The 23,923-nt window shown below is 45.0% G+C and overlaps 1 protein-coding gene across 1 annotated transcript in view; it reads left to right on the top strand.

Moving 5' to 3' along the window:
* TNS1 (tensin 1) overlaps positions 1-23,923 on the top strand; it is a gene marked incomplete in the record, with an annotated part of 696,726 nt that overhangs the window by 346,990 nt on the left and 325,813 nt on the right.

The raw sequence follows: 23,923 nt of genomic DNA, 5'->3' as shown, positions 1-23,923 counted from the left end.
GCAGAGGGACTAGCAGAACACCAGGGATTTCAAACAAAGGAAGCAAGAGTTGGCTTTACATACGTCTCAGACAAGCTGCATCTTTCAGTGTCAGCTGTGTATGGCGATGCTGGACGCCGAGAATCCGGTGATGTCTTCTGAGCGCACTCTTGTCTGCCCAGCAAATTGCTGATGCAAGACAGATATCCGCCCCGTGTCTGCGGGTACATTAAAATCAAATTCTTTCTGCTGCACCCGGACGCTCCATTTCAATGTAACGAAGTACAGTCCCTCATGAAATCTAAATTCCCCCGCAGACTGTTTACATTAACCGGGCCTGGCGGTTTCCTCCGCCCACTTTATTGGGTGAAAAAATGTCGAGAAGACACGCTAAAAGTGATACAACCCACATGTCCCATGTAAATGAGCCTTCCCGCAGATGTTTCCAGATTGGAGCGGCTCACGATCTGCAGGTTTGGATGGTTTCTGCATGTGCATAAAAGAGTGGAGCATGCTGGGGCTTGTAGTTCCACAGCAGTAAGAGAATAACGCTGTAATTTTGTCGCTAGCGAAAATTCTAAATTTTTCCTTTTTAAAGCGGTATTAAACCCAAAACCAAAATTGTAATATATTGCAGCTTACCAATCATTGTACGTGGTGGCTGCATTAGTTTTATTTTTATTCTTTTAGGCTTTTTCCCCCTCTATTTTTTGTTGACCAGTAACACACCTCCTGTATTAGAGCGCCCCCACTCTGGATGAAGGTGCACAGGGGGCATCTTTGGACTGCAGCCTTGTCAGTCTGAGGGGGAGGAAACGCCCCTGTTTGCTGTCTTTGCAGCTTAAGGGGGGGCACTAAAAATGTGACTCACCCCCCTCCACAACTCTAAACGAGCCCTTAAGCTGCAGTGGCAGTGGACAGGGTTGTTTCACATGTCGGGTTCATGATGCTTCACTTCACACCTGCGGCAAACATTATCTGGCAAAGGCTTGCTGCCCACCGAATGCGACCCATTCAAGTGAATAAGGAAGCACTGCAAATGCCCGCATTTTTTGTTTGTGACACATTTGTGCAGAATAGTCGGTTAAAACAGGTGGTGAGGAGGCGTCGCTTCACCTCCTCATCGCCTGTCAAGCAGCTCAGAAAAGCGATCTTAGCGCCTGCATCATCTCAATGCATGGGCACCCCTAGGCCCGGCCCAGGAGTCCCATGATAAACTTGAATAACATCATACTTGCCAACCGTCCTGGATTTACCGGGACAGTCACGCTTTTTACTAAGCTATCCCAGGATGGCCGTGTCCAGGGCAGCATCTTGGAACCTATTCTGTGCTCTTGTGATTTCCCCCCCTGAAAAGCGATCTTAGCGACAGGACCATATTAATTCATGGGCAGCCCTGGGCCCCAAGCGCTGGGGGGGGGGTTCCACGATAAACTTGCATAACATCATACTTGCCAACCATCCCAGATTTACTGGGACAGTCACGCTTTTTACTAAGCTGTCCTGGGATGGGCGTGTCCAGGGCAGCAGCTTGGAATCTATTCTGTGCCCTCATGATTCCCCCCCCCCCCCCCCCCTGAAAAGCGATCTTAGCGACAGGACCATATTAATTCATGGGCACCCCTGGGCCCCAAGCGCTTGGGGGGTTCCATGATAAACTTGCACAACATCATACTTGCCAACTGTCCCGGATTTACTGGGACAGTCACGCTTTTTACTAAGCTGTCCTAGAATGGCCGTGTCCAAGACAGCATCTTGGAACCTATTCTGTGCCCTCGTGATTCCCTCATGAAAGCAATCTTAGCGACAGGACCATATTAATTTGTGGGCACCCCTGGGCCCAAAGCGCTTGGGGGGGGGGGTTCCATGATAAACCTGCATGACATCATACTTGCCAACCGTCCCGGATTTACTGGGACAGTCATGCTTTTTACTAAGCTGTCCCGGGATGGCTGTGCCCAGGGCAGAATCCTGGAACCTATTCTGTGCCCTCCTGTTCCCCCCTTCCTGTCCTGTGCCCCCCCCCCCCCCACGTTGTACTGTGCCCTTTTATATTGATTAATCTTTGATTTGTTTATCTCTATCAACTATTTATACTTTAATTCTTCAGAGAAGATGCATAAATTGAGTCCTTCTGGTAAGGGCCCTAGTGTATTACTTTGCCTAGGTGCCTATCCTGCTATTAAGACAGCCGTGTATAGCGCAGATCGCTCTTCAGAAGAGTGGTGGTTTAGATGCAGGTATAAACCTAGCCAAAAACGCATGAAAAAAAAAAAGCCTAAAAAAAATAAATAAAACAAATGCAGCCACTAGATCTAAGGAATACTACGTTGCAATCTATTCTAATGTTCTTGTATTTGGATACATTGTAACCTGTGACGCTGTCGTGCTCGGAGTGCACCTTTAAGCTCCCGCTCATACCGCAGCCTGAGAACATTCCTGTTATCTGATTCTCTGTTGTAACTTGTCTCTTTTTATTGGGATACTTCCTGCTGGAGGAACCCGCTATTCCGCATCCTCCAACAATAACAAAATATTTCACCCTTCGTGTATTAATGCCGTGATTTATAGGAGACAAAGACGTCTCCTATATATAGGAGACAGCAGCTTACATCATTACAGAGGTGGGGGGGGGACTACAAGTCCCAGTATATCCTGCCAAACTTGTAGTTGTCTCCCCAGATAGTTAGGGATTGTGCAAGATGAGATCTGATAGAACAAACATAGCGCAGGTTCATGCGGCTGCCATGCAGCTCACATCCTTTAGCTTTACACTGGGACATTGACCTTCTACATGTCACCATATACAGGGCCTTTTTTAATGATTTTTATTATACATATATACATATTATACATATATAAAATTCTAACAATTCATTATATTTCAAAAAAAAAAATCTGACAATTCATTATAAAAATCATTGAAAAAAAATCTGACAATTCATCACAGCCGCAAGCAGTTTTCAATTACTTTTTTTCCTTTAGAATTGTCATTTTGCTGTGGTATTGTTCTAAACAAGGGAAAGATGCGCTACTTTGCAGGCATACTATAGACAACCCCCTGGCATGATATATAAAGGAATATTACATTTTTATTATTTCACTTTAAGCATTATTAAAATCACTGGTCCTGAAAAACTTTTTTTTTTTTTTTGCATTGATACATAGTAGTTGAGGTTGAAAAAAGACACAAGTCCTTCCAGTCCAACCTATGTGTGTGATTAGATGTCAGTATTACATTGTATATTCCTGTATGTTGTGGTCGTTCAGGTGCTTATCTAATAGTTTTTTGAAACTATCGATGCTCCCCGCTGAGACCACCGCATGTGGAAGGGAGTTCCACATCCTTGCTGCTCTTACAGTAAAGAACCCTCTACATAGTTTAAGGTTAAACTGATTTTCTTCTCACTTTAATGAGTGGCCACGTGTCTTGTTAAACTCCTTTCTGCAAAAAAGTTTTATCCCTATTGTGGGGTCACCAGGACGGTATTTATAAACTGAAATCATATCCCCTCTCAAGCGTCTCTTCTCCAGAGAGAATAAGTTCAGGGCTCGCAACCTTTCCTCATAACTAATATCCTCCACACCCTTTATTAGATTTGTTGCCCTTCTTTGTAGTCGCTCCATTTCCAGTACATCCTTCCTGAGGACTGGTGCCCAGAACTGGATGGCATACTCCAGGTGCGGCCGGACCAGAGTCTTGTAGAGCGGGAGAATTATCATTTTATCTCTGGAGTTGATCCCCTTTTTAATGCCAATATTTTGTTTGCTTTGTTAGCAGCAGCTTGGCATTGCATGCCATTGCTGAGCCGATCATCTACTACTAGGATCTCCAGGTCCCTTTCCATCCTAGATCCCCCCCAGAGGTTCTCCCCCCCAGTCTATAGATTGCATTCAGATTTTTGCCACCCAAATGCATTATTTTACATTTTTCTACATTGAACCTCATTTGCCATGTAGTTGCCCACCCTATTAATTTGTTCAGATTTCTTGCAAGGTTTCCACATCCTGCGGAGAAGTTATTGCCCTGCTTAGCTTGGCATCGTCCGCAAATACAGAGATTGAGCTGTTTACCCCATCCTCCAGGTTGTTTATGAACTAATTAAATAGGATTGGTCCAAGCACAGAACCCTGGGGGACCCCACTACCCACCCCTGACCACTCCGAGTACTACCCATTTATCACCACCCTTTGAACTCACCCTTGTAGTCCATTTTCAATTCATGTTCTCACCCCCTGTGGTCCATGCCAACGGATCTTACTTTGTACAGTAAACGTTTATGGGGAACTGTGTCAAAATCCAGATACACCACGTCTACCAGCCTTCCTTTATCTAGATGGCAACTCCCCTCCTCATAGAAGGTTAATAGGTTGGTTTGGCAAGAACGATTCTTCATGAATCCATGCTGATTACTGCTAATGATACCGTTCTCATTACTAAAATCTTGTATATAGTCCCTTATCATCCCCTCCAAGAGCTTACATGCTATTGATGTTAGGCTAACTGGTCTGTAATTCCCAGGGATATATTTTGGGCCCTTTTTAAATATTGGTGCTACATTGGCTTTCTACAATCAGCTGGTACCATTCCAGTCAGTATACCGTCAGTAAAAATGAGGAAAAATGGTCTGGCAATTACTTGATTGAGTTCCCTAAGTACCCTCAGATTATATAATTTTTGTCATTAAAAAGCTATCCTTAGATTCCAGTTCGGTGAGATGATCTCATCAGTCTGTTGCAGGCAGGGGGAAGCATTTCCTCAGTCTCCTCTCCCTCCAGTGATCAGATTGCAACAATATAACATTACGTTTGTCGCCATTCCAAGGGTGTGTGCAATTTTAAAGTGTGAACATGTTTGGTAACTATTTACTTGGCGTAACTTTTTTAAATATTTTACCAAACAACTGGGTGTTGTATATTTATGCACTATATGCATTTATGTGCAAATACTGTGACATAAAAAAAGCAACATCTACCATTTTGTTTTCTAAGGTAGGGTTCTCCAAACCTTTTGAACAAAGAGCCGCCAGTTTACTGTCCTTCAGACTTTAGGGGGGCCAAACTGTGGCCATCAGGAGTAGAAAATGTCCCAGCATCCGTAAACAGTGCCCTGTCTTTGGTGTCAGTGGGAGAAATTGTGCCCTTTTAATTGCTGTCATTGGTAGGAATAGTGCCCCATCATTGGTGTCATTGGGCCCTATTGTTGGTGTCAGTGGGAGGAACTGTGTCCCATCATTGGTAAGGATTTTTGCCCCATTGTTGGTGTCAGTGGAAGGAATAGTGCCCCATCATTGGTGTATTTGGAAGGAATAGTGCCCCATCATTGGTGTATTTGGGAGGAATAGTGCCCCATCATTGGTGTCATTGGGAGGAATAGTGCCCCATCATTGGTGTCATTGGGAGGAATAGTGCCCCATCATTGGTGTCATTGGGAGGAATAGTGCCCCATCATTGGTGTCATTGGGAGGAATAGTGCCCCATCATTGGTGTCATTGGGAGGAATAGTGCCCCATCATTGGTGTCATTGGGAGGAATAGTGCCCCATCATTGGTGTCATTGGGAGGAACAGTGCCCCATCATTGGTGTCATTGGGAGGAATAGTGCCCCATCATTGGTGTCATTGGGAGGAATAGTGCCCCATCATTGGTGTCTTTTGGAGGAATAGTGTCCCATCATTGGTCTCATTGGGAGGAATAGTGCCCCATCATTGGTGTCATTGGGCCCCATTGTTGGTGTCAGTGGAAGGAATAGTACCTCTTTGTTATTGAGCCCCATTCTTGGTGTCATTGGTAGGAATTATTCTGGAGATGCAGTCGAAATTTTGGCATTCTAAATATAACGGGCGGAAATGGAGTCATACCGGCACTTTGCTGATAACCGAAAAAGGTGTCGAAAATGATGCCAAAAACACACACAATTTTGCCACGACTTTACCTCGCCTTTTACCGTGCATTTTGCCAAACTCTTATGGTTTATTTTTCATAGGTCATGTGACTCAAAAACCACATCAGGCTGTAACAAGGGTGCGTTATTGATGAGTTTTTTTTTTAATGCATTTCAAAGGGGGGGGGTGCATTTTTGGGGCTTTTTTCTTATTTATTTTTTTTTACTGACCAAAAATGCAGCAAGCAAGATTTTTTTTTTTTTAACACCGCAATGGAAGTGCAATGGACCAGTGTGCAGACATATAGTATCTCACAAAAGTAAGTACACCCCTCACATTTATGTAAATATTTTCTTCTATCTTTTCATGTGACAACACTGAAGAAATGACACTTGTCTACAATGTAAAGTAGTGAGTGTACAGCTTGTATAACAGTGTCAATTTGCTGTCCCCTCAAAATAACTCAACACACAGCCATTAATGTCTAAACCACTGGCAACAAAAGTCAGTACACCCCTAAGTGAAAATGTCCAAATTGGGCCCAATTAGCCATTTTCCCTCCCCGGTGTCATGTGACTCGTGAGTGTTACAAGGTCTCAGGTGTGAATGGGGAGCAGGTGTGTTAAATTTGGTGTAATCGCTCTCTCTCTCATACTGGTCACTGGAAGTTCAACATGGCGCCTCATGGCAAAGAACTCTCTGAGGATCTGAAAAAAATAATTGTTGCTCTACATAAAGATGGCCTAGGCCAGTGATGGCGAACCTTGGCACCCCAGATGTTTTGGAACTACATTTCCCAGGATGCTCAACTACACTGCAGAGTGCATGAGCATCATGGGAAATGTACTTCCAAAACATCTGGGGTGCCAAGGTTCGCCATCACTGGCCTAGGCTATAAGAAGATTGCCAAGACCCTGAAACTGAGCTGCAGCACGGTGGCCAAGACCATAGAGCGGTATAACAGGACAGGTTCCACTCAGAACAGGCCTCGCCATGGTCCACCAAAGAAATTGAGGTCACGTGCTCAGCGTCATATCCAGAGGTTGTCTTTGGGAAATAGACTTATGAGTGCTGCCAGCATTGCTGCAGAGGTGGAAGGGGTGGGGGGGGGTCAGCCTGTCAGTGCTCAGACCATACGCCGCACACTGCATCAAATTGGTCTGTATGGCTTTCGTTCCAGAAGGAATAAAATAATGAAATATTTTTATGCAAGATTCATGCTTCCTCCCAAGATTCATACATTTTGTTCTTATTGGAGTTAATTGAAAAGTGATTGAATCCTGGGTGAAAGTTTTTTGTGAACCTCGAGTGAAACAATTTATCAATTGACTGCTTTTGTGTTTTTGTGTGATTGTTTTTTATTTTTATTTAGTTAAACAATTTCGATCGTGTTGTTTCCCACGCACGACGTTAACAAAATTTTACACATTTTACAGCTTGTTTTGATCTGGAGAATCCGAACCTCAGATGTAGTGTGTTTTACCACGACTTCCTAGTAAATCATTGACAGCTCGGCCTTTAACTAGCACAACAGCCAACATCAAATGCTTCTATAGAAACAAGGACAAAGCTCGATCACCAGAACTTGTGACATGGCAAACAAACCGCCTACTAACAAGCTAGGTCAGTCTGTGCTGGTGTGAGGATATTCCTCGAAGAAGGTAGAACGGGTTTAGTAACAAAAACAAAAAAAACAAAAAAACAAAACAAAAAAAAAAACTTCCAACTTCCACTCTTTTATTTCATGTTCACTTGGGTTAATTACAGACATATTTAACCACTTGACCTCCAGAAGATTTACCCCCCCCCCCCCCCCCCATGACCAGGCCATTTTTTGCGATACGGTGCTGCGTTACTTTAACTGACCATTGTGCGGTTGTGCGACGCTGTACTGAAATTAAATTGATGCTCTTCTTTTCACACAGATAGAACTTTCTTAAGTGGTATTTCTTTGTTTATTTTTATTTTTTTATTTCATTTTTCAATTTACGTGATTTTTTTTTTTTTGGGTGGTATTTAATCACCTCTGCGGTTTTAAAAAATTCTAATAAACAAAACAAAAAAAAAAACCTTTTCTTCTATAAAAGATCCAAATAAAATCAAATTTCTTCATAAAATTTAGACCAATATGTATTCTGCTACATATTTTTGACCGAAAAAATCCCAATAAGTGTACATTTGATTGATTTTTGCCCAAAAGTTATAGCGTCTACAAACTAAGGGATAGATTTACGGATTTATTTTTTTTTTTTTTTATACCAGTAATGGTGGCGATCAGCGACTTCTAGCAAGACTGTGATATTGCGGCAAACAAATTGGACACTAAGGGGGTTATTTATGAAAGGCAAATCCACTTTGCACTGCAAGTGCACTTGGAAGTGCAGTAGCTCTAAATCTAAGGGGTAGATCTGAAATGAGGGGAAGCTCTGCTGATTTTTATCATCCAATCATGTGCAAGCTAAAATGCTGTTTTTTATTTTCCTCGCATGTCCCCCTCGGATCTACAGCGACTTTACTTCCAAGTGTACTTGCAGTGCAAAGTGTATTTTCCTTTAGTAAATAACCCAATAAGTGACACTTTTTGGGGACCAGTGACTCTAAAGCTCAGTTCACACAGGGGTGACCTGTCAGGCAACTTGGTCCCCTAACAAGTCGCACCCCATTCAGTGCAATGGAACCGTTCTAATGGGAGCGACTCAAGTTGAAAAAAAGGTTCCTGCACTACTTGGGGGGCGACTTCAGAGCGACTTGCATTGACTTCTGTTAGTCGATTGCAAGCCGCAATGAGGGCAAGCTGTGCGGTGCAGCTTCAAAGTCGGGCGGCCTTTGAAGCTGCGCTAGTGTGAACTGAGACTAATACAGTGATCAGTGCTAAAAAATATACACTGTCACTGTACTAATGACACTGGCAGGGAACGGGTTAACATCAGGGGTGATGAAAGGGTTAAATATTCCTCGGACTGCTTACTAAAGGGGGGGGGGGGAGGTGCTTGTACTATGGGAAGGCAGAGATCCGTGTCCCTGCTTTGCAGAAACACAGGGTCCATGCCTTCCCTTGTCACAGATTGCCGTTCTGCCCGTCTCCTGAATGATTGGCGGACGCGACCCGCTTATTGGCTCCCGCTGTGGGCTTATGCCAAGGTGGGTCTGACAGGCTTGCATATAATGATAGTTCCCTTGGTACTCCCCCACTTTATATCCATTTCATAAGAAAGATAGAGTAAGAAATGCCAACATGGCATAATCCCGTTTATTAAAACACTTAAACTTAAAATCTTCACTCAAATTTACAGGTGCCATTTTCCTGGCACTGGGAATAATCTACCAACAGTATCAGTATTTCCATTGCTGCTCCACGCCCCTCTGGAGCAAGCGTGCGTTCACACCTCCTGAAGACGTCTTGATGACGAAATGCGTAGGGACAGGGAATACAGTCACGTACCCCAGTGCTTCCACCTATTGGAACGCACGCTGGCTCCAGAGGAACTCATGGTAATTACCATTAACCTGCTGCAACAAATAAATTAGGTTTTAGTGGACGCTATATTCATCTTTGCGCACGTGACATACACATAATACATTTTGCTATGAGGGCACTTAGCAGGGGGCAGAGGCGAGTAACGCCAGCAGGGAAGCCAGAAGAGAGGGAGCTGCCCTGTGCAAAACAGTTGCATAGAGCAGATAAGTATAACATGTTTTTCTAATTTTAATTAAAAAAAATACGAGCATATACAATCACTATACATAATAGGTACCCTTACCAGAATGGTATGACTTCCTCATTAAAGGAAAGTCATTGTACGCTTTATGTGGCAAGGCTCAGTGGTGGGACTTCATAGCCTTCCTCAAATATGGATCTTAACCAGGTACCCTCCAAGGCTCCAAACAGATGATGAAAAAGAAAGGCCTGGACACTCCATAGTGGCGGTATATAAATCCTGTATTATAATAGTTTGACTATTTTTGAAATGTGTCAATAAAAGTAGTCATCATACTCACAATAATATAAAAACAGCAAGGCTTTCCAGGGAATCAGATGGGCCACTTCCTGTTAGCGTGGTGCGTGATGACATTGACGTATATTGGCTCCACGCTACATGTTTCGTCAAATCTGACGTCTTCCCAGGGCATGGTTCTTCTTACTGCTGTGATTCTCCGGTGCTGCCATTTTGGATACGAGAGCCAGCTGTGGCTTTCCGAGGAACCAAAGCCAGCTCGCCACTGCACAAGTGTAAGCTTGCATGGCGCTTTGTGAATGGTCATGCAGTCTCCTGGGATGTGTGACATGTCCCAGGAGGCTGTTGGGGGGGGGGGGGGGGAGGGGCGACAAACGGACACCATCCTTGCCTAAGTAAGGACTGCGGAAGTGGTAGTAAATACTGAGAAAATTGGAACTTCCTAAAGCCCCCCCCATCCACCATCACAAGAAAACCTGTAGCTCACTTTTTGAGTGAACTTGTACTTTAAAAATGTTCTTAGCCTGAAAAAAAAGACCATGCAGCCACCACATCTAAGGACTAGTATGCTGTAGTATATTTTTGTTCTAGAGTTTAGATCTACCTTATATGGTGTCTCTTTCATCCTTACTAATAGTCTGTCTGTCTGAAGTCATACAAGTATGGCCGAAGGTGTGAGGGATGTGGTCTTTGGCCTTAAAAAAAATGAATACTAGAACGTTCTCCTCTTTTTCCATCTCAGAAAGTGAAGAGGGACACACAGATACTAATTCCCTTGCTTCTTTGGGGTTGTGCCCTTCCCTTTGAAGATGGTGCCAGTCTGTTCTTTTTTTTTTTTTTCCCCCGAACATTCCGTGGGAACCAGAAATTCTACAATGAGCTGAGTCACAGACACGGGGCCTACACATGAATTTCTCAGAATCCCCAGTGCCGTGGGACTGGCTGAACCTTCTTTCCGCTGCTCTTCCCAGCTTTCCCATACGAGAGGGGAGACTCCTAGCAGTAGGAAATGACACACACATAACATCTGCTAATGGTGCATGGTGGGCCATGTCTATCAGAGCTCCCGCTTAATAATAGCAGACAGATGTGCCACCTTTAACTCTGCCCTAGCCAACCCCTTAATTCACAACAGCTTTCTGTGTCTGAAGAGCATTGGTGTCACCGAGTGACCTTGTGGAGGGCAGGGGTCATTCAGACAGGAGGTTGACCTGCTGAGCGTACAGGAACCTTCGTGTTATTTCGAGAGGTCCAGCTACCCAAAGGATATTCCAGGTCTGGATGGATGCTGGTGGGATGAATCACCTGCTAACCCTTTGTATATGGCAGTGAGTTGGAGGTGAGACATCCGCTGTCTGCTGGGATCTGGTGATATTCATGGATGCTACAAACATGCAGTCCACTGTGTGATGGTGAATTGCATACCTCCAATCATTGATGGCTTATCTTCTTACTTGTCTATCACAAATAGATACCATTTATCTAAGTACAGGACACTGGCTGGATATTCATGGACCCTGGGTTATAGGCTGCTACCTTCAGGTGATTGGACACCGACAAAGCTTTTGGACATGCACCCATTGGGTGTACCCCTATAAACCCTACTATAGCTCAAATTGCTGAAAAAGTTAAAATGGTTCTAAAGTCTTATGGTTTTTCACCTTAATGCATTCTATGCATTAAGGTGAAAAACCTTCTGTGCTGCAGCTCCTTACCTGAGCCTGATTCAATCCAGCGGAATGAACGAGGGCAGCAGCTCCAGCATCTGTCTCTGCCCTCATTGAGCAGACTTATAGCAGCGGGAGCCATTGGCTCCCATTGCTGTCAATCAAATGGTATGACACAGGAGTGGGGGGCGTGGCCGAGTCTCTCTGTTTGTGTCAATGGATGAGGCGGCGGGAATCGGAAGCGAGCATGCACTGGTGCCTCCATAGAAAACGTCTTTCTGTGTGGGCACCCGCCAAAGAGGAGGGGCCTGGAGTGCCTGCAAGGGACCCCAGAAGAAGAGGATCGGGGCTGCTCTGTGCAAAACCATTGCACAGAGCATGTAAGTATAAGCCCTTGTACACATGGTCTGACATTCCGACGGAAAATGTCCGATCGGACCGTGTTGTCGTATAATCCGACTGTATGTGTGTGGGCTCCATCGGACTGTTTCCGTCGGAATATCCGATCGACAAAGTTTTAGCCCTTGTACACACGGTCGGAGATTCAGACGGAATGTGTCCTATCGGACCGGTTTGTCGGATATTCCGACTGTGTGTGGTATGCATCGGACTGTTTCCGTCGGAATATCCGTCGGACCAAATTTTCCAACTTGTTGGAAATATTTTCTGACAAAATGCTCCGATAGGACATACTCCGATCATGTGTAGAGAATTCCGATTGGACAAAGTGCCACGCATGCTCAGATCAAATTCCTACATCAAAGCTATTGGCTACTAGCCTGAACGTAGTCCCGTCGTAACAAAATTACGCCATCACGTTCTGAAAGATCGGATTTTTTGACAACTTTGTCCGACCGTGTGTATGCAACAGTTTCGGACAAGATCCGAAGGACAAAATGAGACGGATTTGGTTGTCGAAATCTCCGACCGTGTGTACAGGGGCTTAGAGCTGGGCTATAAAACTTTCCGACAACATGATCCGATTGTGTGTAGAGAATTCCGATCGGACAAAGTGCCACGCATGCTCAGATCAGATTACGAGACCAAAGCTATTGGCTACTAGCCTGAACGTAGTCCCGTCGTAACGAAATAACGTCATCACGTTACGTACGATCGGATTTTCTGACAACTTTGTCCGACCGTGTGTATGCAACACAATTTTCGGACAAAATCCGACGGATTTTGTTGTCGGAATATCCGACCCGTGTGTACAAGGGCTAACATGTTTGTTATTTTAATAAAAAAAATAAAAAAGAGGCTCTAACATTTCTGGCATTTCAATGCTGGTTCCAATAGAAAGGTGTCAGGTGGGCTCATGAGCATCAGAACTGGACCACGGAGCAATGGAAGAAAAGGTCCTGGTCTGATGAATTCAAGAATGGTTTGAGGAACGCAACGAGTTTGAGCTGTTGACTTGGATTCCAGATTCTCAAGGTTTCAATCCAATCGACCATGTGTGGGAAGTGTTGGAAAAATAAGTCAGATCCATGGAGGCCCCACCTCACAGCTTACAGGACTTAAAGGATTTTCTACTGATGGCTTGGTGCTGGATACCACTGCATACCCTCGGAGGTCTAGCGAAGTCCATGCCTCAACTTTTTATGGCGGGTGGTCCTAATGTTATGTCTAATCAATGTATAGCTCGTATTGACCTAGTTACATTTTTCATAAACGACCATCTGCAGAAAATGTATTTCCCACCAAGCTGGTAAATAATTGTATCCATATCGGGAATGTGACTGGTATTTGATATGTCACAACAGGAAATTATTGACCCTCAGTGGAGCCAAGGCACCTACATAGTTAAAATTTCCATCCCTTTTCTGTATTAAAAAGGGGAAGCATTGACAAGGTTTCTAGGGCAGCCTTCTATCAGGCCCATGGAGAGGTGCCTGCATTGCATTGTGAAATGTTGGATGACTGAGAAGTTGGCATAGCATTCAGCAGTCAAGTTAGGAGCTCCCCAGGACTCCGAGGCTCCGTACCGCAGGCATGTACTGAACCTCCCGGTTCCTCCTACAAAGACCGCTGTTAGTTTTAGTTTGTTATGGTAGTGACATAACATGAAGCATCATTCCAGCTCCTGGTGCTCAAAACCTGCTGGGTGCTCCATTGTTGTATAAGGCACTTAAACTGACTTCCCTATTCTCATCCCCACCCTTTCCCCTTGTGCTTCCCTTTATCGGTGTATACATCTAGAGTAGGACAGCACAGGATCTAACCACTTGTTATCACAGATATAAATAATTACTTGATAATAAATGCTATTATTATTAAAATTCATCATTGTTACTTTATATTGTCTCACAAAGGTTCGGACATGGTAAATCCTGCTCTGGATTCAGTTATACAAAGATGAAAATAGGAAAGTTTGCCTTTGTTGCCTATTCCTTTTGAACAGGAACTTCTTTTATTTGCAGTGCGAAATTTCCAGCTGTGGATTCATTGGGTGCTTTGGTTTGGGCCAGTGGCCTCCAAACTGCGGCCTGCAGGCTGGCCCTTTGCTTGCTTTTATCTGGCACTCTGGGGATCATCTCTCCCACTGACACCAACCATGAGGGACTATCCCTCCCATTGACACCAACCATGAGGGACTATCCCTCCCACTGACATCAACCATGAGAGACTATCCCTCCCACTGACATCAACCATGAGGGACTATCCCTCCCACTGACACCAACCATGAGGGACTATCCCTCCCACTGACACCAACCATGAGGGACTATCCCTCCCACTGACACCAACCATGAGGGACTATCCCTCCCACTGACACCAACCATGAGGGACTATCCCTCCCACTGACACCAACCATGAGGGACTATCCCTCCCACTGACACCAACCATGAGGGACTATCCCTCCCACTGACACCAACCATGAGGGACTATCCCTCCCACTGACACCAACCGTGAGGGACTATCCCTCCCACTGACACCAACCGTGAGGGACTATCCCTCCCACTGACACCAACCGTGAGGGACTATCCCTCCCACTGACACCAACCGTGAGGGACTATCCCTCCCACTGACACCAACCATGAGGGACTATCCCTCCCACTGACACCAACCATGAGGGACTATCCCTCCCACTGACACCAACCGTGAGGGACTATCCCTCCCACTGACATCAACCGTGAGGGACTATCCCTCCCACTGACACCAACCGTGAGGGACTATCCCTCCCACTGACACCAACCGTGAGGGACTATCCCTCCCACTGACACCAACCGTGAGGGACTATCCCTCCCACTGACACCAACCGTGAGGGACTATCCCTCCCACTGACACCAACCGTGAGGGACTATCCCTCCCACTGACACCAACCGTGAGGGACTATTCCTACCAATAACGCCAACGATGAGGGACTATACTTACCAATGATGCCAATGATGGACTATTTCTCCCACTGACCTCAATGTTTGGGGACTATTCCTCCCAATCATACCAACAATGAGGGACTGTTCCTACCAATGACGCCAACAATGAGGGACTATTCCTACCAATGACGCCAACGATGATGGACTATTCTTACCAATGATGCCAATGATGGTCTATATCTCCCACTGACACCAATGATGAGTGACTATCCCTCCCACTGACATCAATAATGAGGGACTGACTATTCCTCCCAGTTATACCAACAATGTGGGACTGTTCCTCTCACTGACGCCAACGATGAGGGACTATTCCTCCCAATGACACCAACAGTGAGGGACTATTCCTCCTACTGACACCAATGTTGAGGGACTACTCTTCCCACTGACACCAATGATGAGGAACTGTTCCACCCACTGACACCAATAGGGGGAGATTATTTATCCCAAGGACATCAATGAAGTAGAACTTTTTCTCCCTCTGAAAACCAACGATGAGGGGCTTTTCTTCCTGCAAACACCATCAATGAAAGGTCACTTTTCCTCCCAATGACACCAGTGATGGCACACTATTCCTCTCACTGGTGCCAACAATGGGGCACAATTTTTCCCACTGACCAGTGGCGGCTGGTGCTCAAACATTTTTTTTGGGGGGGGGGGGGCGCAAACAAACTGAAAAATACTGAAACTCCCCCCTATCAATTGCAGCCTCACTTTGCTCATCAAATGCGCCCATTGTGCCCATCAATTGCAGCCACTGTGCCCCTCAATTGCAGCCACTGTGCCCCTCAATTGCAGCCACTGTGCCCCTCAATTGCAGCCACTGTGCCCCTCAATTGCAGCCACTGTACCCATCATATGCAGCCACGTGTGCCCGTCAAGTGCAGCCACGTGTGCCCGTCAAGTGCAGCCACGTGTGCCCATCATATGCAGCTACGTGTGCCCAATAAATTCCAACCACATTAACTACACCATCTAACAGATTTGTTCCTTGAAAATCTGCTTATTTGCATATATATGTGGAAGCTGCACTGTCTCGTCAAGGCCCAACCCTGACAGCTTGGTGATGTATAACTCTTCAAATCCTCATTTTATACAATTGCTGTCCAGTGTACCTTTACTGATTACCAGCACTCATGCCCTGATGAAGGGGGAGCCGTGAGTCTCCGAAGCGCGTTGTATATATCCTGTGCCCTGTTGTCTAGATAGAAAACTTCTAGTGGAATTAGTGTAAACCTGCGGTGTTCTCATCCTCTCTTATATACAGAGTCCAAAGACTGCCTGTGTCGGATTCAGGAGCAGAGCCCATCAAAGAGAAAATTACTTGGTGGTTGCAGCTTCCAGCTGTGGTAGGCAGAGCTTGTTCCTCCTAATGATGGGAACCATCACACTAATAACAAAAGGTTACAAGAATGAGGGATTCTCAAAATAAATCTGTCTTCTCAGTAAAAGTCAGCGAGACCCAGAGAGGAAGTGAGTCTCCCTCCGCCCGTTCCAGCTCCACATGTCTGTAATTGTTAGTGTCTGCTGTAAACCACCGCGGTATCCCGATGAGTGCAGCATGCGATCCGGGGAAGAAACACTTTTCATGTGCTGACAGGGGAGACCCACCAGATGTCATGGGGAAATAGTCTCCAAAGTAGCTTTGCTGAGCAAGAATATGCAACCAATGTTTTACAGAATATAGCCTATCCACTCACTAGAGAGCGGTGACATCACTGAGAATGCAGCCTATCCATTCACTAGAGAGCGGTGATATCACTGAGAATGCAGCCTATCCATTCACTAGAGACTGGTGACATCACTGAGAATGCAGCCTATCCATTCACTAGAGACTGGTGACATCACTGAGAATGCAGCCTATCCACTCACTAGAGAACAGTGACATCACTGAGAATGCAATCTATCCAATAACTAGAACATGCCGCTGCTAATTTCTCCTTGGCACTTTCCACTGTTCGTCAAAGTAATTAACTGTGTTGACCATTTTGAGTCCTTCCATGCACATATAATATTTGAGGAGCGGAAAAAGAGGGACATCTTTGAACCCCCAAAATTTGTTGGCTGTTTTAGGCCCCTTTCACACATGCGGACGATATGTCCGTATTTCATCCATCCGTTTGCGGATGAAATACGGACATACATTCATCCCTATGGGATAGCGGGTGTCTGCGGATGAGCATCCGCAGACACCTGATTTCGTCCGCCTCCACAACAGTCCGGTTCTGCAGACGGAGGAAAATCCTATTTTTCTATCCGTCTGCAGAGCGGATCGGACGAACACGGACAGACGGTCCGTGCTCGTCCGATCCCCATAGAGGAGAGCGGAGATCTGACAGGGCGGTCCCTGCACAGTGTGCGGAGCCCGCCCTGTCCGCAGCCAGCTCAGCGGGGACAACGGAGCGATCCCTGCTGAGCGAGCGGATCTTCACGGGGCAGATCATTACTGATCCGTCCCGTGTGAAAGAGGCCTTACGTTGTCTTGTGTATGAACACCATTATTAGAAGACTTTCAGTTCTTTAGCCTAGCACTTTCATTAAACGTTTTATACATGGAGACCGATGACATCATGGCTCATGCCTGTTTAGCATCTTTTATCTTTGCTTAGAATTTCCATTTCCCCTCCTCATACACGTCAAGACATTTATCACCATAATGGTTCATTAGAAACACAAGTCTGATTTAGGAAAGGAAGAATATTTATTTTTATCCTGGTTCCTGCCCTATGCGTAGATAATTGTCACTTCATTCGTTTAGCGGTCCTAAGCTTTATCAATTTTTAAATATTAGTTGATTTACTGCATCAGTTGCAGTTTTCCACACAATTATTCTGAAGTGGTAAAGCTGCCATGTTTGTTCCACATTTCTGCAAGTGATAAACTTCTTTGCTCAGAAAGTCTTTTTTTGTAAATAGATAATGTTTTTTTTACATTACATTGTAATCTATTATAATGTCACTTGTTACGATGTAGTAGAGATGGGTGCAAAGTTCAGCCAGAGATGGGCTTCAACGTTCAACTAGAGATGGGTTTGATGCTCAGCAAGAGATGGGTTTGATGCTCAGTAAGAGATGGGTTTGGAAAATTCAACTAGAGATGGGTTCGAAGTTCAACAAGAGGTGGGTTTGATGTTCAGCTAGAGATGGGTTTGATGTTCAGCTAGAGATGGGTTTGATGTTCATCTAGAGATGGCTTCAACGTTCAGCTAGAGGTGAGTTTGATGTTCAGCTAGAGATGGGTTTGAAGTTTGGCTAGAGATGGGCTTGCGGTTTGGCTAGAGATGGGCTTGCGGTTTGGCTAGAGATGGGCTTGCGGTTTGGCTAGAGATGGGCTTGCGGTTTGGCTAGAGATGGGCTTGGAGTTTGGTTAGAGATGGGCTTGGAGTTTGGCTAGAGATGGGCTTGGAGTTTGGCTAGAGATGGGCTTGGAGTTTGGCTAGAGATGGGCTTGGAGTTTGGCTAGGGATGGGTTCAGAGGAGATCCAAGCCCATCTCTAGTCTTAACGAATTACATTGACATGCCTTTTAATCGGTTTCCATTGATCTTAATGGACGCATTAAGCAGAAATGGCAAGGTGTGAATTCACCCTGAAGGATTGAGAAGTCCATGGAGAAAACAAGAGGGGCCCCTAATGAGAGTAGCCTGTGACTCACGCAGGGGCCACTGATTGATCACTCACACATCCTGGGAATCCTCCCTTATTGGTCATCACAGCTGCTGTTTATATTGCAGCAAGATTGATTCACATTTTTCCTCTCCTCCTCCGTGTCTGGGACCATGTTAGTTTAGCAGTTGCCACTGAAAACAACTTTAAATAAATGTTAAACACATGGGAGATTTTTTCCAATATATTCTCTGAGTCGTAGGCTGGGAAGGCGATGTTATGACGTTACTGGAGCGCTTCTGGAAAAAAAAATCCCCTCCCCACCATACCCTCAATTAGAAATGCAATCTCATTTGCATACAGCAGATTAGTGTATAAATGGAAGGTTTGGACAAATTTATAGAATATTATGAGTATTGCTACAGTAACGTACGCTTGTTTTGAAATTCCCCTTTCTGCGCAAATCTCCCCCCCATCCCCCAAATCCACTTGCTCAAAAAATTACCCCCCCAGCACAAATCCTCTACTGCCAAAATTTCCCCTACTAGTACCCCCCAGCACAAATCTTCCCCTTTCCAATACAAATCCCCCTGAATCACCATTCTTAGCACCCCCCCCCCCCAAACTCCCCCTCTTGGAACAATAATTATCCCCTTTTGCCACCCCAAATTCCCCCTTCCAACACAAATCCCCCACCAATCCCCTGTGGCACCCTCCTGTCTCACATGACACCACAGTGCCAAGGGTAGCTACCCCTCCTGCCCACCTTCCTGCATCCTGGGCCCGTTACCTGCAGGTGAGCAATTGCATGGCAGCAGCTGCGATTAGCTGCAGGAGCCCCCAGCCTCCCACTGTTTTTAACAAGGCTGCCTCCCGCATCTAGTTACTAGGAACCCCCAGTGGGGTTCTCATGTATAATCAATGACAGCCCCCATATGCAAGCGTGAATGGAGGCTTAGTTTTACATTTTAAATGCGTCTTAGGTTCAATACCATTGTATGCTATAGAACGTGTGTTTTGATGAAAGCACATCAAATATTTTGCATGCAGGATTTGTAACCTACAGCACACCTAAAACGCACAGGTATGAAAGGGGTATTTGATGGAAGTATATCAGGGTCAGAACAGGAACTTAGTGGCCAGAACCTGTGCCTTGCAGCATTGGGGTGCCAGGTTCCCATCTTGGACAGGACTCTCTGCATGGAGTTTGCATGTTTGCCCTGTGCTTGTGTGGGTTTTCTCATTGAACTTTACAGGAGCGTGTTCCTGTGTGACCTGGCGGTGGATGCATTCCTAAAACTGATGACAAACCTTGGTTGACTCTTGCACCTCGCAGGTCATTTCCCTGTACTACTTCTACCATTTCTGAAACCCATTACTTGCCATTGGGAAAAAAAACACTACTACTACTACTCTACTTTGGCTTTACTATGGAATGCTTATGACAACTCCGTTCCCAGTTCTCATCTTCTTTCACAATTGGCCCCCGAGCGTGCGCACACCCGGCATTAGTCTATATGGGACCTACAATGCCAGAGCACCAAATTGAGAAGAAGATCTGAATCCATATCCTCATTCATTACTGTCTTCCTTTTATACTGTGCCTTACATTCACAAGCGCTGTCCTCTCATCTTTCATAGAATTGCGCTCGAAACGTCTCATTAAATGAAAGCGAAACTTAGCGGTTAGGTTGGGATCTTTGAAGTGGGCACAAATCCTATTCCCGGCTTTCCATGCGGCCTTATTTCACCCCACTTTCTTCTCCTGTAACATTGAAATTAGTCTGTGGGATGAGGGCGAGTTTAGCCGCAAGTTGGAGTACCGTTAGCCTGGCCTTATGTAGTATCAGTTCAGAGCACAGATTGAATCACATTGCATTTTATCTTCAACTTTCAATAGTTTGTATTGTCACTGTTCTCATAGGATCGAAAGGACAGCCAAAGGATGGGGGTAGATGATTTTTTGAGGGACCATGCTTGGCTTTTAGAACCCGTTCACACCAGAACATGAAAGGTGCGGTGGATGGTTTTTTGAAGGACCATGCTTGGCTTTTAGGACCTGTTCAACCAGAACATGAAAGGTGCCGTAGATGATTTTTTTGAAGGACCATGCTTGGCTTTTAGAACCCATTCACACTAGAACATGAAAGGTGCGCTAGATGGTTTTTTAAAGGACCATGCTTGGCTTTTAGGACCCGTTCACACTAGAACATGAAAGGTGCGGTAGATGATTTTTTGAAGGACCATGCTTGGCTTTTAGGACCCGTTCACACCAGAACATGAAAGGTGCGGTAGATGATTTTTTGAAGGACCATGCTTGGCTTTTAGGACCCGTTCACACCAGAACATGAAAGGTGCATTTCCTGCACCGCACGGGAATAAACTGTCCTTACTAAGACGCATATGGGAGTCAATAATTGTTGATGGCATCCCAAACACATCTAGCAAATGCTGTGGGTTTGCGGCCACCTAATGGTACCCATGCAGTTTTCACTGCAGCATTATTTTTAAAAGCCATGCCTGCCCTACTTTTTGTTCCCTGCATTTGGAAGCCCATTGAAATTAATAGGCTGTCCGAAGCCAAATGCATAGGAAAATGCCTGCATTTCAGTGTGAACTGGCCCTCTGGGTTCAAGTTTGCCAGCCAATTAAAATGAATAGGCTGTTCAAGATCAAATATGTGGGAAAACGCATGCGTTTCTGTGTGAACTTGTCCTCAGGGTCCCGGCTTTAATGCATTCCTAATGGTTTTCACAACTCTGCCCTTGAAAGGTTGTTGTGTGCACACCTGACAGTTCATAAAGTGGTCCATTATGATGGATTTACCTATTTCCAGAAAGGCAGAGGTGGCTTGGGGCTGTGATTACACCATATTGGGGAAAAAAAACAGAGAGTGGCAAATGATCAGAATTTTTCAATAAAGCAATTTTGGAGTGGTGGAAAGTCTGGTTTAAAGGGATTGTAAAGGTTCGTTTTTTATTTTCTAAATAGGTTCCTTTAAGCTAGTGCATTGTTGGTTCACTTACCTTTTCCTAGATGTCCCTTCTAAATGTTTATTTTTTTCTTTGTCTGAATTTCCCACTTCCTGTTTATCCTCAGTAAACTTCACGCCATCATCCGAGTGGTGTTTAGTCAGCCAGTAACCCAACAATGAACTAGCTTAAAGGAACCTATTTAGAAAATAAAAAAACAAACCTTTACAACCCCTTTAAACACAATATATTTGATTTGTTTGCTTAAATTCCTTTTATGAGCATCTTCTGACACATCGCTTGCGCACATCTCTGTTCTTGCGAGCCGCCATTCCATGCTTAGCACCTTTGGGGATTCATGAGCAATGCTGACTGCGAAGTTCATGTGCGGCCGGCTCTCCGGGGGCCTCCGTGAATTTTTTGATTCCTTTCTGTTCGGCTAAAGCAAAAGGGGGGATATGTCTGTTTCATCCTTTCCCTGACCCAGGCCTCCGAACGGAGGGAGAGATGGGAATGGAATAGGGAAGGGGGAGGATGAAACATCTGGCGATAGTTAGTAGGAACTTCTAGTTAGAACACTATGTATTATGATGAATTAAAGGGAAAAAAAAAAGGGAAAATATTCCATGAAGTTTGATGTCCTCAGTACGATGTTGAATAGAGGCCGCCATATCATATCAGGTTTTAACATGGATTTCTTCATCTAATTCCGAACTTTTAATCTTGATCCAGATTTATACTATGCAGAGGAATGCAGATTTTCCCAAATATCTGGGGGAAGCTAAGAATATATTCAAAGCCTTAATAAAAAGAGAACCCCACCAAATAGCTAAATAAACTGAAACCAATATATGTAATGCTTTATCTACCAAAAGATAGTGGAAGTATTAAAGCTGAACTCCGGGATAAGAAGAAATTGTCTAAATCAGGGGTCCCTAAACTTTCTAAACAAAGGGGCGGTTTACTGTTTTTCAGGCTTTGGGGGGACTGGCCTGTCAGTGTGAGTAGAAGATTCCCTGGCATCAATGGGGGCAAACAATCATTGTCATTGGTGTCAGTGGGAGGAATAGTGCCCCATTGTTGGTGTCAGAAGAAATAATGTCCCATCCTTTGTGCCAGTGGGAAGAATAGTTCCCCATTATGGGAAAAATGAGAGGAATAGTGCCCCATTATTGGTCTCAGTGGGAGGAATAGTACCCCATTAGTGGTGGCAGTGGGAGGAATAGTGCCCCATCATTAGTATAAGTGAGAGGAATAGTGCCCCATCATTGGTGTCAGTGGGAGGAATAGTGCTCAATCGTCGGTATCAGTGGGAGTAATAGTGGCCATCATTAGTGTCAGTGGGAGGAATAATGCCCATCATTGGCATCAGTGGGAGGAATAGTGCCCCAATCATTGGTGTCAGTGGGAGAAATAGTGCCCCAATCATTGGTGTCAGTGGGAGAAATAGTGCTCCATCATTGGTGTCAGTGGAAGGAATAGTGCCCCAACATTGGTGTCAGTGGGAGGAATAGTGCCCCTTTGTTGGTGTCCTTGGGAAGAATCGTGCCCCATCATTGGTATCGGGGGGAAGGAATAATGTCCCATCATTGGTGTCAGTGGGAGGCAAATTGCCACATTATGGTAACAGTAGTAGGAATAGTGCCCCATCATTGGTGTCCGTAAAAGGAATAGTGCCCCATTATTGTGTCAATTGTATCATTGTTAGTATCAAGGGGAGTATCAGTGCCCCATTATTGGTGTCAGTGAAAGGAACAGTGCCCTTCATTAGTGTCAGTGGAAGGAAAAGTTCCACATTATTGATGTCTGTAAAATGAATAGTGCCCAGTTGTTGGTGTCAGTGGAAGGATTAGTGCCCCCTTGTTGGTTTCCTTGGGCAGAATAGTGCCCCATTATGGTAACAATAGTAGAACTAGTGCACAATCATTGGTGCCAGTGAAAGGAATAGTGCCCCATCATTGGTGTCAGTGGAAGAAATAGTTCCTCATTATTGTATCAATGGAAAGAATAGCGCCCCCTCGTTGGTATCAAAGGGAGTGTCAGTGAAAGGAATAGTGCCCTTCATTGATGTCAAGGGGAGGAATAGTGCCCCATCATTAGTGTCAATAGAAGGAATAGTGCCCCATTATTATTGTCAGTGAAAGGAATAGTGCCCGTTGTTGGAGTCAAGGGGAGGAATTGTGCTCCATCATTAGTGTCAGTGGAAAGAATAGTGCCCCATTATTGGTGCCAGTGGGAAGACTCGTTTTCTTCCCACTGGCACCAAGGGTCGGTAATAGGCAGGCTAAGGACCACAGTTTGGCGACCACTGGCATGTGCATTCTTCCTTGAATCTTATTGTGCTTTGCCTGTTTTTCCATGTCTGTGCAGTAATCCAGTGTGAATCCTGCCTCTGCAGGGACTTCCTGTAATAAAGAACAGTCGCTGCGGCTCTTTCCTTGTGCAGGGTAACTGGTCTCGTCTCCATCTGCTCTGTAGTCTTTAAAACAT

The sequence above is a fragment of the Lithobates pipiens genome, unplaced genomic scaffold (assembly GCF_037356315.1).
Source record: "Lithobates pipiens isolate NorthernLeopardFrog02 unplaced genomic scaffold, aLitPip1_a1.2 Scaffold_22, whole genome shotgun sequence".
Taxonomy (NCBI): Eukaryota; Metazoa; Chordata; class Amphibia; order Anura; family Ranidae; genus Lithobates; species Lithobates pipiens.
The sequence above is the reverse complement of the archived record's forward strand: the minus strand, read 5'-3'. Positions and strand labels throughout refer to the sequence as shown.